At 30.9% G+C, this 17,233-nt stretch overlaps 1 long non-coding RNA gene across 1 annotated transcript in view; it reads left to right on the top strand.

Moving 5' to 3' along the window:
- The first annotated feature begins 225 nt into the window (after positions 1 to 225).
- The window catches only part of LOC120613448 (uncharacterized), a 24,818-nt gene continuing 7,810 nt past the window's right edge, over positions 226 to 17,233 (top strand). Inside the window, exons 1-2 of the long non-coding RNA XR_005655709.1 lie at positions 226 to 242; positions 12,990 to 12,998. This is a non-coding gene — a long non-coding RNA (uncharacterized LOC120613448). The remainder of the gene's footprint in view (positions 243 to 12,989; positions 12,999 to 17,233) is intronic.

The raw sequence follows: 17,233 nt of genomic DNA, 5'->3' as shown, positions 1-17,233 counted from the left end.
TTGACACCACCACTGGGTTTGTTCCTCAGAAGGTAGCTTTTGTCAACTGAACCAATCACCACTTTGCTCACATATACAAACATAGATTACCATCCATTTCAATCTATGTTTTCTTGTCATTTAATTTCATTTCCAAAATTTGTTTCAATTCTAGATGGAAAGTTTTATGTGTGTGTATGTATATATATATATATATAGATAGATAGATAGATAGATAGATAGATATGTGTGTGTGTGTGTGTGTAAGGAAGATCCATATCATTTCCATATATATATATATATATATATATATGTATATACACACACACATCCATATACATGCACACACACACACACACACACACACACACACACACTTATCTGGAACTACTATTTTTAAAGTGTAGTCCAAGGACTCCCCAAAGATTCCACATAACCTCTCCAAGAGATTTATGAATTCAAAACAATTTTTATAATAATAGGAAGACTCTTTTTGTCATTTTTATTCTCATTTTCTTTTTCAACTGCTCTATTAAGGTATGATTGACATACAAAAAGCTGTAGATATTCAATGTACAAAACTTGAGGTGCTTCCTCTCATTCTCTTATAATTAATTGCTCAGTTGAATTTGCCAAAGGTCACATGAAATGTGATGAAATCATTATTCTAGTGGCTGCTGGAATGTGTACTTGTGAATTGTTGTATTTTTAACGTTTCTCTGTTTTACTTTTTAGTCAGTAAATATTGGTAGCTATAGTTCACCCAAATAAAGACCTTTTGGGGCCCTCAATGATTTTTAAGAGTGTAAATGGTTCCTGAGACCAAAATTTTGAGAACCATTAATCTCAAATATTTTTTATAGCATTCAGAATAAGGTATCACATTTTATTTTATAACCAGGTAGTAGCCTAAGCACTATAAAGCATATTACTTACAGCAGAACCTTCTCTTAAGGATGATGGCTTGCATAGTGGCAGTAGGCTGTTTGTTTTCTCAAACTCAACTCAGAGCATGAATACTTACAATTATATAAAAGCTTACATACCTGTTCACAGTGTAAAGTTTTTCACAATTCCCTCTGATTTAAGCGTTTAAGATCACAATGATAACTTATCAACAAACTTTTTGCTTCTATTTTGGAAAAGTTCATCCCATATTCTCATCTAGAGGCCTTACTTTTCCCTCATGATATTTTAGCATATTTTGAGGAACAGGACCTAAACAAGCTGCTGAAATGATATGGATCTTCCTTTTATCTTCCTTCCTAATATAGAGTGTATATGGCTAACATAGAGAAGGTAATACATTTCAATTCTGTATAACAAAATTTTAATGATTAGAATTCTTAGTTAAATATTCTACTGCAGGATAAGCAGGGAATGCAGAATGTCATGGGGAATAGAGAATAGTAAAAAAATAAAAGCACCTCTCAGTTGAACAAGAGAAAAGAGAATGCTGGCAAGGAAATCTAAAACATTAACTCTTATTAGATTACTGGCCTTTAAAGTAACATACTGAGTATAAAACACCTCAACACTGCTCCCTCTTAAAGTATGTCCTACCATTTGAGATAATTTCTTCCAAAAACCAAACCAAACCAAACCAAACCGAACTAAACCAAACCAAACCAAACCAAACCAAACCAAACCAAAACACACACACGTTTTGGGCTAATTAATTGATTTAACTAATATAACTGTATTTTTAAATATACTACATCTATTTTTATTGAATAAAAAGATTCTAAACTGTGGCAAATCGGTTTTTCTATTAAACAACATAGAGTTAATTCGAGAAATTTGTTTATTAATTAGACAATATAGACTCCAAAGGATTTTTTTTTTATTGGTGGGCTTGAAATACAGAGTTGCCTTAATTAGAAGTTTTCAGTAAAATTTAGGGATCCTTCAAGCCCCCAGGATCACTACAAGAGTTGATTTGTTTAAGGGAAGGCAGGGGGTCAAGACTCTTAGCATATCTTCAGAATTTTCTTAAGTGTAAATTATTTGAAGAAATTTCTTAATTTCTTAATTATTTGAAGAAAGTAATTAGCAGCTAAATAACAAAAAATTAACAAAACAATAATAGAGATGATTGTGGAGTTTTAATTACTAGCTTATGCCACCTGAAAGTGATGCATATCATAATATTTTGAAGAGAGAACATTGAGTGAAATTATTCTTAGAATTCCCCAGCTCTATAGTTGTCTCTTAACTGTTAACATTCACAGGCTGGTAACAGTAACAACAAAGAAATTCTGAAAGATCCATTTGGTAACGGTTGAGAGAGAAGAAAGGTATTTTGCTTTCATTGTTATGTGACTATGTTCTTTGAAAATTTGTTGTGTATTGAAGAAGAACAAATTTACTTCCAGTCTTCATCAAATCACATTGTATGTTAAATCTGTTTTTTTTTTTCTTTTTTTCCCATTTTATAGAAACTTTCTTTTTCCAGTCCTTTTAATGGCAAAAGCATTGTGTCTGGTGACTGATGTTCACTATAGACTTTATTCTTGTTGTGGAAAAAATAGATAAATGTCCTGATGCAACCCTAAATTACCTTCTAAATTTTATTTTATGGACACATTATTGGAACCCAAAATATGTGAGCACTTGAATTGAGGGAAATACTAATTAGTACAATATGAATAAAGCAAAATGTAAATTTAGAGGTGTGGTATAATTCTCTAAAAAAGTTAGTGGAGTCATATCACGAATAGGCATAAACAGTGTATAACTTGCTAGGCACTGGAAATGAATGTGTTTTTCATCAGGATGTTATTTGTAGCTGCACTTGAAGACAATTCAATTGTCTGTCACCGTAGACTGACTGGAGCACATTTGAATGAGCTAGTTTTATCAGTCAGTTGCCTGTGTCAATTATATCTGTGCGATATAATATATTCACTTAAAATTTGTCCATTAATTTATTGAATAGTCATTTACTGAATAAGAAAAAGCCTGTTATGTACTGTGAATAAAATGTAAATAAAATAAGGTTGAGTTGTACTCAAAGTGTTTATATTCAAATCATGGACTTGTAGAATTGAAATTTAGTCCAATTTTAACAAAGTGAAAAAAGGAAGAAGAATATTCCTTTTAAATAAAGGCAGAGAGATATAAAATTGCCTGGTGCAATACGGGAATGATGAGAAAAAATGGATCATTGGGACTATTATAACAATTGTACTTCAAGATATTTGTGTCTCACTAATTTTTATATTTCTAGTCGCAAGCAGAGTAGATATCCAATAATTATTCTGTAAATTAAATCAGATTGGATAAGGTTTAATTTAATTTAATTAAATGGTAGGGACATATCTTTTTAAAGTGATTTTTATTTGCCAGTAATTTCGTTCAGTGCTTTCTGTTACTTTTAGAATTTAATCTTTACAAAAATCTTATAAAATATTTTACTTCTCCTAGAAGTTATAGCAAACAACTTATATCCAAGAAAGCTATTCAATTATTTTTGTTATTCTGTTGCTCCGGGACTAACTGATCACACATCTGACCACAGTCTCTGGGAATTAGTAATCAATCAAAATGCCTAGAGGATACTAACTTAATCAGATAATTAGATACATATCTAAGAGAAATAGCTATCCATTCAAATATTATACGATATTTGAGTATTTAAATAAGTGCTTTGTATATTCTGAAATTTGTTCCAATGGTGCAATAGAGACTCATATAATAAGTGTCTTCTTTTCACGTATCATGGATATAACTCAACTTTAATCTACAGTTATTCTTTATCCCCAAAGAAAATTTATTCATGTGGATTTTTTCTTTCAGAGTCCTCACTTTTCTGTTATTCTAATTGTATTCTCATCACTCCTTCTTTACATGCTATGGGGCTCCAGTGACTTCAGTTTTTCCAAAAACCACTTTATCTCCCATGACTCTGCCTTTGATCATACAATTCACTTGAGATGAGGTCAACCTGTCCCCTCTGCCTTTGATCATACAATTCATTTTGGGATGAGGTCAACCTGTCCCTTCTTCTCCGTCTTGTAAACCATTCCTTATTCTTTCATGCTCAGTTCTAATGACTCTTTTTCTGCAGATATCCTTAACTTCCTCAGCCAATGTTAGCCATCTCACTCTGAGCTCCATAGAAACATACACATAACACCACTGTGTTAGAGTAAATTGAAGACACAAATTACTTAAGAGCTAGAATTATGTTTAACTATTTTTATTTATTTTCCCTTTTTGTTCATGAGCTATTCACTTGGGGACCTGAAACTCAGAAGATATGCAATAATCATTTACTGAATAAAAATAATTATTTTTTATTATAATTTTTATTGGATGAATGACTTTAGATTTGTGGCTGATTATTTTTCTGCATAGCTACTCTATTAATCTTCTCTATAAAGTTATCTCTGAAATAACTGAAAAAAGAAAAGAAAGCAGTCTCTTCCCACTTAATCCAAGGAGTAATTATTTTTCATTTTCTATCATGAAAGTATACATAATTAACATTAAACCTTCTTTGGGATTACATGAATGTATTTATTTTGTATAATATTCCCTTCATTTGGAGGCTTTACTATAAGCTTTAAGTGTTCCCATGACCTAATATAATGCATGTATGTGGTGTTATAGACACATACACAAATACAAATATATAGATATATATATCTTGATAATGTAGCCAACAAATTACATATGTGCATGTATACATATCTATGAAGTTGATTATTATTGCTAAATTTATTTAAATTATTTAGTCAGAACCTCAAATTTCTAACTCACTTGGTACATAAAAGCCACTGGAATAAGAAGGAGTTGAGGGAAGAGAAAGGACAGGAGGTTATAAGTGATTATAGTGAACTAAGAAAATGTATTTCACCATACATGTTGGTATTACATTAATCATATGTAAGGAGCAGTATATATTTAATTCTTTTTTTACTTACTAATAAAATGTCTTTTGAACTTCACCTGTGTTTGACATATTGAGCTGTATTTTGTTGAAAATCTAACAGATTTTTCTCTGACAGATTTTTCTCAGTTTCACCCACGTATTTGTATTCAAAGGTATATGTCTAGTGAATAACAAATACATGGTTAAACTGTGACATACACAACTATAATGCAAACTGGAGCTAGATTACTACATAACATGAAAGCCGTATAATGAAATATGGTGAAGTGGGAGGGTACTTCCATTTTTAAGATTAGTGAAAAGTTCATGAAGGTGTATCATTTAAGGTTGGTTATTTATTTATTTATGTATTTATTTATTTTTTACTGACCTTTCTCTTTACTGGTCACTGTAATAGAAAAAGGAAACTAGACAAAAATAACAAAAACTGTTTAAACTCTCATGAAAATCATATTCTAGAGGAGAACAAACACTTAATCATGGATTTTACTTAATTAATTACACATGTGCAGAGAAATTTGACATAAAGGGAAGTATAAAATGGTCAAACCCTAAAAGGTAGGAAATAATCCCAGTGATCATAACTGTAGAGAGAGAGTTCCAGCAGAAGAAATCACCTATCAGAGTTACACAGATGAAAAATCTTGAGGTAACACTGAATAACTGGAATCATAGTCACTCTTTAACAGATAGTTTATGATAAAACACAGGGCAAATGAAAGAGGAAGTAAGGCTGTCCTTAAATGCGTGTGTGTAAGGGGTACACATTGATCTATTTAATAAAATAATTCATGAGAAATCAAGTACCGAATGCTTACATTTTCTATTATTCTAATTGATAAAACTTTATTCCTATCAGAGAAAGGAATTAATCATTTGGTAGAACCTAGAGGGCAGAACAAAGAATAATGAGAATAAAGTTACAATGAAGAAGATAAGTCACATTATGGAAGAATTAGATCAACTCCAACTACACAAAATCAAAATGGCTCATTTTAGTAACAGTCAAAATAAGCATCTTTTTATGATGTTAAGCAGTTTATAAACCATTTTCATATGTACTATCTGGTATTTAAAAAAAAATTGATGGCAGACACTATTCTCACTATAAAAATGTTAAAACCTAGCTCTTTAATTCAATAGAGAGTGTCAAGGTTTTCAAGGTGGGCGGGCGGTGTGCCAGAACACTCCCACATCTCAATATTACTTACGAAAATGATTCTTATGAAAGGCCTTGTGCTTAGATAATACCATGAAGGACTTGGTAGTAAGAAATCATTGTTCCCACAGCCTGGCCAATCCTTTCAGGAATCAATCCTGTCAATTTCATCATCTCCATTTATAGATGAGGGAATTAGATTTAGTTATCTCTAAATAATACCTAGTAGAGATGGAGTAAGGACTTACAGAGCTAATATTAGATCTACAATAGAATCATTTTCTTGGCACTGATGTAATTCAAAAAGAAGGAATAAATCAATCACTGCGGGTTTTTTTTAGAAGACACAACTGTGAAATATGTTGGACATTTAGCTTCCTTTCAACTGAGAAATCAATAATTTTATGATCCTTGAGATTTAGTGACAAATCCCAATCCAATGAACAGTTAAAGTTTTTTTTTTATATCAGTATCTCTTATTTTACATTTATATCTCCTTTCCCTTGTGTTGAAAATCTTTATTCCTACCAACATTAGCAGATTCACTTATTTTTACCGGCTTTATCAAGCCACATGAATGGCATAATGCCAATATCGTAATACCAATATTATTATTAAAAATTAAGTAAATGAGTGAATTTTCAGGCATATTGCAGCTCTTTTTCCTTATAAGACATTTCATTTAGGGGTTTTGTATTCAGAATCACTTGGAACAATTTCATTTTTCTGCGCAATATGGTACCAATTTGATACACAAATTTATTTGTTTCTATTTGTTTTTAATTTTGCAGTGTGCTCCTCCCTCTTTGACTTACATTTTTTAATATGTAAATTATTTATAATATAAATACATTGCTGGTAGGAATGCAAAATGGTCTAAGCTATATGGAAAGGAATTGGCAATATTACGTAGTTTCATGTCTTTTTATCTTTTTTCCCCAGCAATCTCACTTAGGGTACCCCCTATCCTAAAGATGAACTGCAAAACTAGCTGATGTGCTTAAGCTTCCTTATTCTTTTGATGCATTTGAGTTCAGCACTCTTTTCTTATTGTTTCTGAATTTTGAGTCCGAGTTATGTGGCTTTCCACATGGTCAGATATGAGTCTGTGGTCATCTTCTACCAGGTGTCCCAGATTGCCCACAAATAACTTCAGACACATGAGCATTCACAGCAGGGATTAGGCAATCAGTAGACGCTTCCACCTGAAGCTTGGATTTGTGAGTGATAATAAATTTTGAATTTAACTACTTAATTTTGAATAAATATTAGCCATTGAGGTTGGTTTGTTATGCAGATAAAAGCGAATTGATACTAGTGCACAATCTTTCTAGTAACATTTGAATAAAGTCCATTTATTGATTTGTTATGTCCTCTTTGTCATATATTACATTCCATAAATACTTGGGTCTATTTGTGATTTTCTATTCTTTTATATTGGCCTTCCTATATGTGCTCCATTCATAATACACATTTGAAATATAGAGGCTTTTAAACATATTTTAATACCTATAATTGCTTTTTAGAAAATTTCAGAGCAATAAAACTTTGATGGAGCTCCTATTTTTGATTGAATAAATTTATATTATCTGTTGGAATGGAATAAGAATTAGAAGGCTTTGTCATTTTTATTACCCACATTTGCAAAATATTTAAATAAATCATAAATAGACAACTTATATGAGAGTTTCATCTAGTGAAAATATTTGCTAAAATCGTGAACTCTGTAAGAAAAGAGGGATAGGACTTATAAAATTATTGAAACTGAATTATGTTTTCTATCTAAATATATTGAATTAATAATATATTTATATTTAGAATATGTGATCTGAGGCTTCCAGGTATTTCAGCTGATGTGTGGAGAATATTTTCTCAATATTTTGGTCTACAAAAAATAATTAATTGGATATATCAGTTTACTAACCAGAACTTAAAACTTTGAAAAATGTAACAAACAATATAAAACATGCTAGAAAAGGAATTTTCGGAAAAATACTAAGACTATTGAATAGAGATATCGTATAGAGATATTAATGTAGATAATACATTAATTTAATGAATACACAAAAAATAATTATGTGTATATGTTGCTTTTAAATATGTAAATTTTACTGAGATTTAATTTGCATAAAGTAAAATATACCTTTAATTACAAAAAGACAAATACTGTATGATTTCAAGGACATAAGTACCTAGAGTAGTCAAATTCACAGAGATAAAAAATAGAATGGCAGTTGCCAGGGTCTGGGGGTAAGGAGGAAGAAATAACTATTGTTTAATGGGTAAAGAATTTCAGGTTTTCAAGATGAAAAGAGCTCTGGAGATGGATGGATGATGGTGATGATTGAATAATATAAATGTGCTTAATGTCACTAAGCTGTACATTTAAAATGCTTAATATGATAAATTTTATATTATGTATATGATACTACCATTTAAAAAAACTTAATAAAAAATAAAATACAACCATTAAGTATATAATTAGATAACTTTTATCAATTGTTTATAATTTTGTATCAACTACCACAATCAAGATATAAAATTATTCATCCCTCCTGAAAACTAACTCTTCTTCCTGTACAATCAGTTCTCTTTCTCAGCCTCGGGCAATTTCTGATTTGCTTTCTAAAGCAGATTATTTCAAGACATTACATAAGTGAAAATATATAGTCTGTATGCTTTGTATCTGGCATCTTTCAATTAGCATAGTTTTCTTTAGATTCATTCATTCACATATTTCCATGTTACGGTAGTTCTTTTTATTGCTGAATACTATTTCTTGGTTAAATCTACCACCTCCTGATGAATATTTTGTGTTTTTTTTTTTCAATATTTAGATTTATAAATAAACCTTCCACATACCAAGAAACAATCAGAGTTTTAGATTGTTAAAAAACTGGAGAGACAAAATTGGAGTATTATGCATCTTTTTTTTTTCCTCAGGGCATTTGATTAATTCTAAAATTGTTACAAGTAAGTGGCTAAAAATCTAAGAAGTAAACCTTAGACAAGTTGAACAGATGTTTCTAGAATCCTTTCATTGCTTAGAGAACAAGAATTAGCATTTAGAACCTACCAGTTTGAAGGGCCAAGTGAACACACAACTAAAAGTTCCGAGGCCCAAGAAATAAGGCCCTAGAAATAAGGCTTGCTATCCAGAGACAGACAGATCTTTACTAAAATTGCAACCTGGCCTCAAACTAGCTCAGCCCATAATTGGACTCTGGTGGCCTGTTCTTGCTCTACCTGTTTATCAGGGAAGGTATTAAACACTCTGTAGAGGAAGAAACCATCTTCAGCCTTAACAATGCTGCATACATGGCTGCCATTCAGTGATAGTTTTATATAAAGGTATGACAAGAAAAGGGCCATAAGACCAAGCATCCACAGTTAAACAGAAAAAAGATGTTAAAGTGATATACAAACTGGAGCGAATAGACAAGATCATTAAACTCATAATGATTAATAAGTTCAAGAAGTAGAGGAAAGTGGGATAACACTTTCCATAACTTTATGAGAGATTAATTGATTGATTGGCCAAATAAACTGTGGAGAGGATTGGTGAGAGGGTAGATGAAAGCAGTAGAAAATATCCAAGTTAAAGCAGAGAAACAGAAAGTAATGGAAAACACGTAACAGTACATAAAAGACACTGAGATAACATAAAGTGTCTAATATATATGCAGTGGGAGTTCTAGACTGAAAGGAGAGGGAAAAAAGAATAAAAGCAATATTTGGAAAGATAATGTCCATGGATTTTCCAAAATTAATAAAAGACTTTAATATGGAATTCAATAAGCATGTAAAACCCATGTGGATAAACACAGAGTTGATCCATCACACTAAAACTGCTGATTATCCCTGATTTTAAAAAAGTTTTAAAAGCAGCATTAAAAACATATTATCAAAATATTAAAAATTCCCCTAACAGTTGACTTTTCAGCAGGAAAAAAAATAGAAGCCAGGAAATAATGAAATGGCATATTTAAAGCTGACAGAAATTATCTGAAACCTGGAATTCTGTACTCTAAGATATCTTTATAAAAATAAAGGGGAAGTAAAGATAACATTTATAGTCAAAAAAAAGGATAAAATTTGTCCCTTGCAGACCTGCACTAAAAGATAACACTAAATGTATGCTTATCAAACGGAAGAAAAATTATCCCAGAAAGATTCATGCAAATGCAAGAAGAAAAGAAGAGCAATGAAAATGTTAAGTACATGGGTAAATATAAATAAATATGACTGTAAAATACTCTCTTAGCGTTTTTAGGATATGCAAAATTGAAATGCATGACAAGTAAAATTCAAAAGGCAAATAAAGGGACACATAAAATGAAAGAGCTCCAAGGTTCTAATGTTTTTTGGTGTCTCAGTTTTTTATTGCTGCATACCTAATTACCCCAGAACACAGTGCTTAAAACAATAATAAACATTTATTATCTCACAAAGTTTCTGTGGGTCAGGAATTTGGTAACAGCTTAGCTGGGTGATTTTCACTTGGATACTCTCATGAGATTGCAGGTCAAGATGATGGCCAGGATCATAGTCATCTGAAGGCTTGATCGGGTCTGAAGAATTATCTAGCCAGCAAATGTATCCTAGTTATCCATAGGAGAGACCTCCATTTCTCACTATGGATCTCCCTATAGGAGGGCTGGAGCGTCTCATGGCATGACTTGCTCCAGAACACGTCATCCAGCAGAGAGCAAAGCAGAAGCTGTAAGGTGTTTTATAATCTTGACTTGGAAATCATTTACTAATTATACAGGTCAGCCCTGCAGCGTGTGAGAGGGTGCCACAAAAGTGTGTAAAAGCCAGGAGGCTGTATTGAAATCTGCTAACCATGTTGAGAAAATGGTAAACATTATTTATATTATTTGTATTAGACCACTTTGAATCAAGGATGCATGTTGTAATCTCCAAGGTAATCACTAACATAAGAGTAAATGAATATATGACCAATAGACTAATAGATGAAAAGCGGGGTTAAGAAAGAAAGAAAAATAATGCTAGTACATAAAAAGAAAGCAAATAGTAAGATATTAGAATAAATCTATCACATCAGCAATAACATTAAAGATACAACAATTAAATATAAAATTAAAAGATTAAAATTGAGAGACTGTATTAAAATGATTTATGTGCTGCTTACAGAAGACACACTTTGAATATAATGATATAGGAAGATTGGAATTGGAAGAATGTAAAAACATAACATATACAAATGCTATAATATTAATACAAAACGCTCTTTTTGTATTAAACGCTTTTTCGGATTATTTAAAAAAAAATTTAAGATTATTAGACTATAAAGAGAGATTTAATAAGAAAAAGAGTCAATCCATTAGGGAGATACCACAATTCTAAATCTGTATGCATTTCATAAAACATTTTAAAATTATAAAAATGAAAAGAGGCCATAACTCAAAGAGGAAGTACTGAGAAAAATGGGGAAAAAAAACATTAAGGACATAAAAAATCTGAACAACCAATAAATATACTTTAGCTAAGTAACACATGTGTGAAGCTTTAACAGGAGTGTGACAAGACACTAAGACAGGATGCCTGTGGCCACCGCGTTCAGACAAATCAGGCATTGTGGAGCTATTCAAATGAGAACCCTTAATTGGAAGTAGAAGAAGGTGAAGATATTGTATTAGGAGAAGGTATAGATAGCAGAGTTAAATGGGAAAATAAATATGGTGCAATCTTAGAACACGTTCTGTCAGCAAGGTGGCATGGAGAAGAAAAGTCGGCAGATGCCGACTTCAGTTGTCTGGGAAGAAGCTAAGTCTGAATGACACACTCAGACACAATGGTTTTCTATGCACTTTACTAGAAACTCCCAATTCCTGGTAGGACTTAGCACTGCTTTTGTGCTTCTTTCATATGAACTAATAAGCAGTGATCTCTCAAAGAACTTATCTTATTCAAAGATGAATATATTTAAAAGGAGCTAAAAGAGGATCTACATTTTAAAGAGTATAGAAGAAAAAAGGAAAAACACATGGCAGACAAAGAATATTGACTAGAAAAATATTGTTTGAAGTAGATAAAAAATATGAACAAATATGTTGTCCTAAATTAAGATAAAATACAATGATTCACTATTTTTCTTGAGGAAAGCTCAGATTTGTAATAAGGAAAGATCAGTGAAACAAAAAAATATTTTTTTCCCATGGGAATTATAGCCACATTGAGAAAGTACAAAAAGGAGAAGGTACATGACTGAAACCATAGGAGGGACCATAAAGGACACATAATGAACTACCAACTCTGATGAAATAATGTTCCTCTGATATAGAAGAGTTACTTATGATACTTCCACTTGTTCTTCAAATTAATAACTCTTTGCTCTAATCTAAACCAACTTTCTTATGCTGGATTATTCTTCGTACTTCCTTTTGAGTGTTTGCAGAAGTATACAAGAATATTTCAAGAGCTCGATGTATATAACCTTCACAGGAAAATAAAGCACTTGGGAATTAAAATTTTCTATTGAGTCAATGGTCTCTCATGGGTTGGAATGATATGAATAAATTCCATATATTCAAAATACCAGGCAAGTAAATAAAACTAAACTTTGTAATTTAAGTAGACTAGGTTCTACAGCATGATATTTTGAATAAGTCCCAGCATGTATTATGGACATGTCTGAAGTAGCCCAACCTATTTTTCTAATCATTACTTCAGAACTGGATGCCAGGTTGAAAGCACAGAGTCTAGGATTTTCTTTTAAAAACGCTTCTATAAACACTACCAGAAATGTTGCAGAATAGAAATGCTAACTCCATTTGTTATTTTAGTATTTAAATTTAGTTTGTCAATAGCAATATTTTATTTGTAAAAGTTTGCTAATAAGTAAAATCTTATGTGACAAGCCTGTTTATATAACGAGTTATTTTCTTAGAGTAATCTTTGAGAGTGGCTCATATGTTAATCTTCAAAAAGATAAAATATGTTTAATAAAATTTAAACTGCAACAAATTCAAGTGCAAGACATCAAGATAGTACATAATGAAAAAATAAGAGTGGTAGCTAACATAAATAGGTAAACATTTAGCTTTACCTTTTTTATTGGCATTAATTAAATGTAATAACCTTTTATATAAATTAAGAGAAATTGATTCTAAATGATAATAGATAACCTTATGTGGTAATTAATTTTCTTATTTGTGTATGCAATAAAAAAATTCACTATTGCCAACAAATGCTTGAAATTTTATCATCATAAATTATTTTTAGCATGAGTCAGTTATTAAGATTTAATATTTTACTAGATCTTAGTAAAATAAGTAACCTTCTGACTTTTAGAACCTGAAATGATGAAATCATGCAGAATGTAAGATTCACAGAAAATAATGACTGGAAAAAGGAGTGGATTTTTTTTCCTATTTAATGAATACTGAAAAACATGTTGCAAATAGTCTGTGTCTTTTGTTAACGTGTAAATCTCTCACATAAAACAAGGCTCTGTGTGTGTATGCTGGTGGGTAGTCATTGCCTTTTCTTGGGAGGAGCATCTGCATCCAAGTGCACAGTAGCACTGTTTTTATGTTTTTGTTTTTGTTTTTTTTTTCATTTTACAGCATCTTCTTGTGCTAACTGGAGATTTTTGTGATGCACTCTGTGCAGGAAATGCCTAGTAGGAGTCCAGACATTTGCAAAGGGGATTTCTGGCCAGCTTATTGTTCACTATCTATGCTAGCATTTGAGCTTTAATTTTATTAAGCTTAAATCCCCTCTGTACTGGTTTAAACCAATATTTGCCAGTTTTAAAACTGAGAGTATAACACACATAATCTGAAACATGTAATTTTAATGTATTTTGTTAAAGACTCCATGGATGGTTCAAAGTTGAAAGATGATAAAAATAAAAGTCAGCAAAATGTCTGCTTCAGGAAAAACATTTCAAGGTCACATTTATTTATGCTGTCATTTCCATTAGAATCATTAACATAATGCATTTTAAATAATGTACTCTTCATTTAACAAAATTTCACATTATTGTTGAAAGAAAAAAAATACCTGAATTGAAAGGATTATATTTTTAGAGCTAACAAGTATTATATTTTCCAGAACTGTCAAGCAACGTAGCCTTTTATAATAAGCTGTAATGAGTTGCTAAGAAAAACAAAGAGCTCCTACATCATTTAAAACCCCAAAGAATGTGCTTCTCTGTAAAATACAGAGTAAGAACAAGGGTTTTACTATTATCAAAGGTACAAGCATGTCATAGGAGAGTAGGAACCAAGACTGGGTTGGAGGAGGGTAGGGAAGATAAAGAATGAATACGTGAAAAATAGAGAAGGTACATTATGGTTCCTTTGGCTTTTCTTTCCAATCTACTATAGGCACTTTTTACTAAACTATAGGATTTTATGAGTATTCAAAATCTTCTACTAATTACATACACTCTGATCAACCTATTAATGAATCTTCAATAATACAATCACTAAATTGACAAAGCAGCAAATTAACAAATTAATCACCTACTTTTGGTAAGGCATTTGCTGACTCTGATAACAAAGACCATACATTGACACAGAAGGCCGTATGCAAAGAGGAACTCTCAATAGTGTAGCATAAGCAAAACTTCCCAGAGTGATCACTTTGAAACAGACCACACATTTGGATTATTTTTTTTATTGTGGTAAGAATCCTTAATGTGAGATCTATCCTCTTGACAAAATTTTAAGTGCACAATACAATGTTGTTAACTATAGGTACATGTAGTACAATGGATAGAGACTACACAACCTCACATTCACAATATCCACATACAATTCAAAATTATTCTATGTACAAAGAACTATAAAAATGCAACAAATTCTCATGGGAAAATATAATCAATAGATGCTAACTGTGAGATGTTGGAACTATCAACAGAAACTACTAAATAAGTTATTCTTTTATACAAGCAAAAAGAATTAAAAAATAAAATTCAGGAAAAATCAATTTTACAGTAATACTAAAAAGGTATTATAAATTGTTTTTCAATTATATGGTGATGGAAGGAAATTAAACTTTGGGTCATGAACATGACATAATATAGAATTGTACTCTTGAAACATAATTTTATTAACCAATGTTACCCCAGTAAATTTAATTAAAAAAATGTGATTTTAATACCTCAAAAAAATAAAAAATAAAATAAAGTCAGTCTGAAACTTGCTTCTTTTTAGGATGGGTAACATTTAAAATGACGGAGATTAATATCTTAAATTCAAGAATTCTGATTTATGTATGCAGATGACATCACCTTATGCTTATAGTAAGGGATTCAGAGTACTGTGGTCAAAAGGACTTCTTGGGGTAATGGAAATATTTTCTATTTTGATGGTTGTAGTTGTTACATGGATGTTTACTTTTGTTAGAATTCATAGAACTATACAGCTCAAATAAATCTGACAACAGCAGCAACAAAAAACAAAATGCCTATGAATATTTCTATCAAAAGACATCTAATACTTCTATATGGAAACTAAAATTCATTGCGAAGAGATAACAAAGAAGACCTAAATAATGGGAAGTTGCATCACATTCATGGATTAAAAGACTCAATGTTGGTAAAATGGCAATTATCCTGAAATGGCACTATATCAACATAATTCCTGTCTAAATTCCAGCAGTATTTTTTTGCATAGGTTGAAAGCTGATTCTAAAACATATGAAAATGCAAAGTATGTGCAATAACCAAAATAATTATATGTTATATATGTAATATATATGATAAATATATATAATAAAAATATATGTATTTAAAAATGAACACAGTTGACTTGCTTGACCCGACTTCACGACTTACTATAAATCTACAGGAATCAAGACAGTTTGATAGTGCTAAGAAGATAAATATATAAATCAATGACACGTATAGAGAGTCTGGAAATAGACCTACCCATATGTGGTTAATAGATTTTCAGCAAGGATGCCCAGGCAACTAAGAGGAGTAAAGAAAGCCTTTCAACTGATAATGCTGGGTTAACTAAATATCCATATGGAAAAAAAAAATAACATCCCTCAACACAATAAAAAATAACTTCAAGTGAATCAATGACCTAAGTGTAATAATTAAAACTATAGAAATTCTAAATAAAGTTGGAAAACCATCACACCCTTGAGGTGGGAAAAGTTTCTTCTATAGAACTTAAAAAGTAAAAAACATAAAAGGAAAATTGATAATTGGACTTTATTAAAATTAAAATATTTTGCTCTTTGAAAGATACCATAAGGAAATAAAAGGTAAGCAGTTAGAAAAGAATATTTACAACATAGATATGAGACAAAAGATTTGTCTCCAGAATATATGAATAATTTTATGGCTCAATCATAGAAAAAAAAAGTTCTCATGGACATGCAAATTAAAACCACAAATTGAGATAACACCACATTCTAATTAGCTGGACTAAAAATAAGAAGACAGGTCAAATCAAGTGTCATTGAAGCTGTTGTGCAACTGAAACTTTTACACATTGCCGGAAGGAATTTAAAATAGTTTATCATTTTGGAAGGCAGTTTGGAATTTTCTTAAAAAGTGAAGCATACACAAATCAAGTGATTTATCCAAGGCAAATGAAAAGACACGTCTACAAAAGACTTGTACATAAATAGTCTTAGCAGTTTTATTTGTAGTAGTCAAATATGCAAAATAACATAGATGCCTATCTTAGGAGAAAAAATAAACACATATTAGTATATTCATATAATGGAATATTAATAATATAAAGAAGTGAGCTATTGATGCATAGAATATTCTGAATGAGTCTCAAAATGATTATGCTGAGCTAACGAGGTTAGGTTAAAAAATATGCATACCGTATGATTTTTATTATATAATATTCTAGAAAATATATAGTGACTGAAAGCATATTAACAGTTGACCAAAGATGAGACAGGAGGGAGGAATGGAATACAAAGGGGCACAGAGAATTATTGAATCTTGATGAAAATGTTCATCGTCTTGATCGTGATGGTTTCTTTGATGTATAAACATTAAAGCTGATCAAATTATAGATTTTAAATATGTATACTTTATTGTACTTCAATTATACTTCAGTAAAGTTAGGGGATATAGAAAGATAGATGATAGGTTGATAAGAGAATGAGAGAAAGAGAGACAGAGATTGAGATTGAAACTGATTCTGTGGAGAATAGTAAACATTAAATGAGATGTAGTTTTTTCATCACGGGTT

This window comes from Pteropus medius, unplaced genomic scaffold (assembly GCF_902729225.1).
Source record: "Pteropus medius unplaced genomic scaffold, Ma_sr-lr_union100, whole genome shotgun sequence".
NCBI lineage: Eukaryota > Metazoa > Chordata > Mammalia > Chiroptera > Pteropodidae > Pteropus > Pteropus medius.
This window is presented reverse-complemented; position numbering and strand designations above follow the sequence as displayed.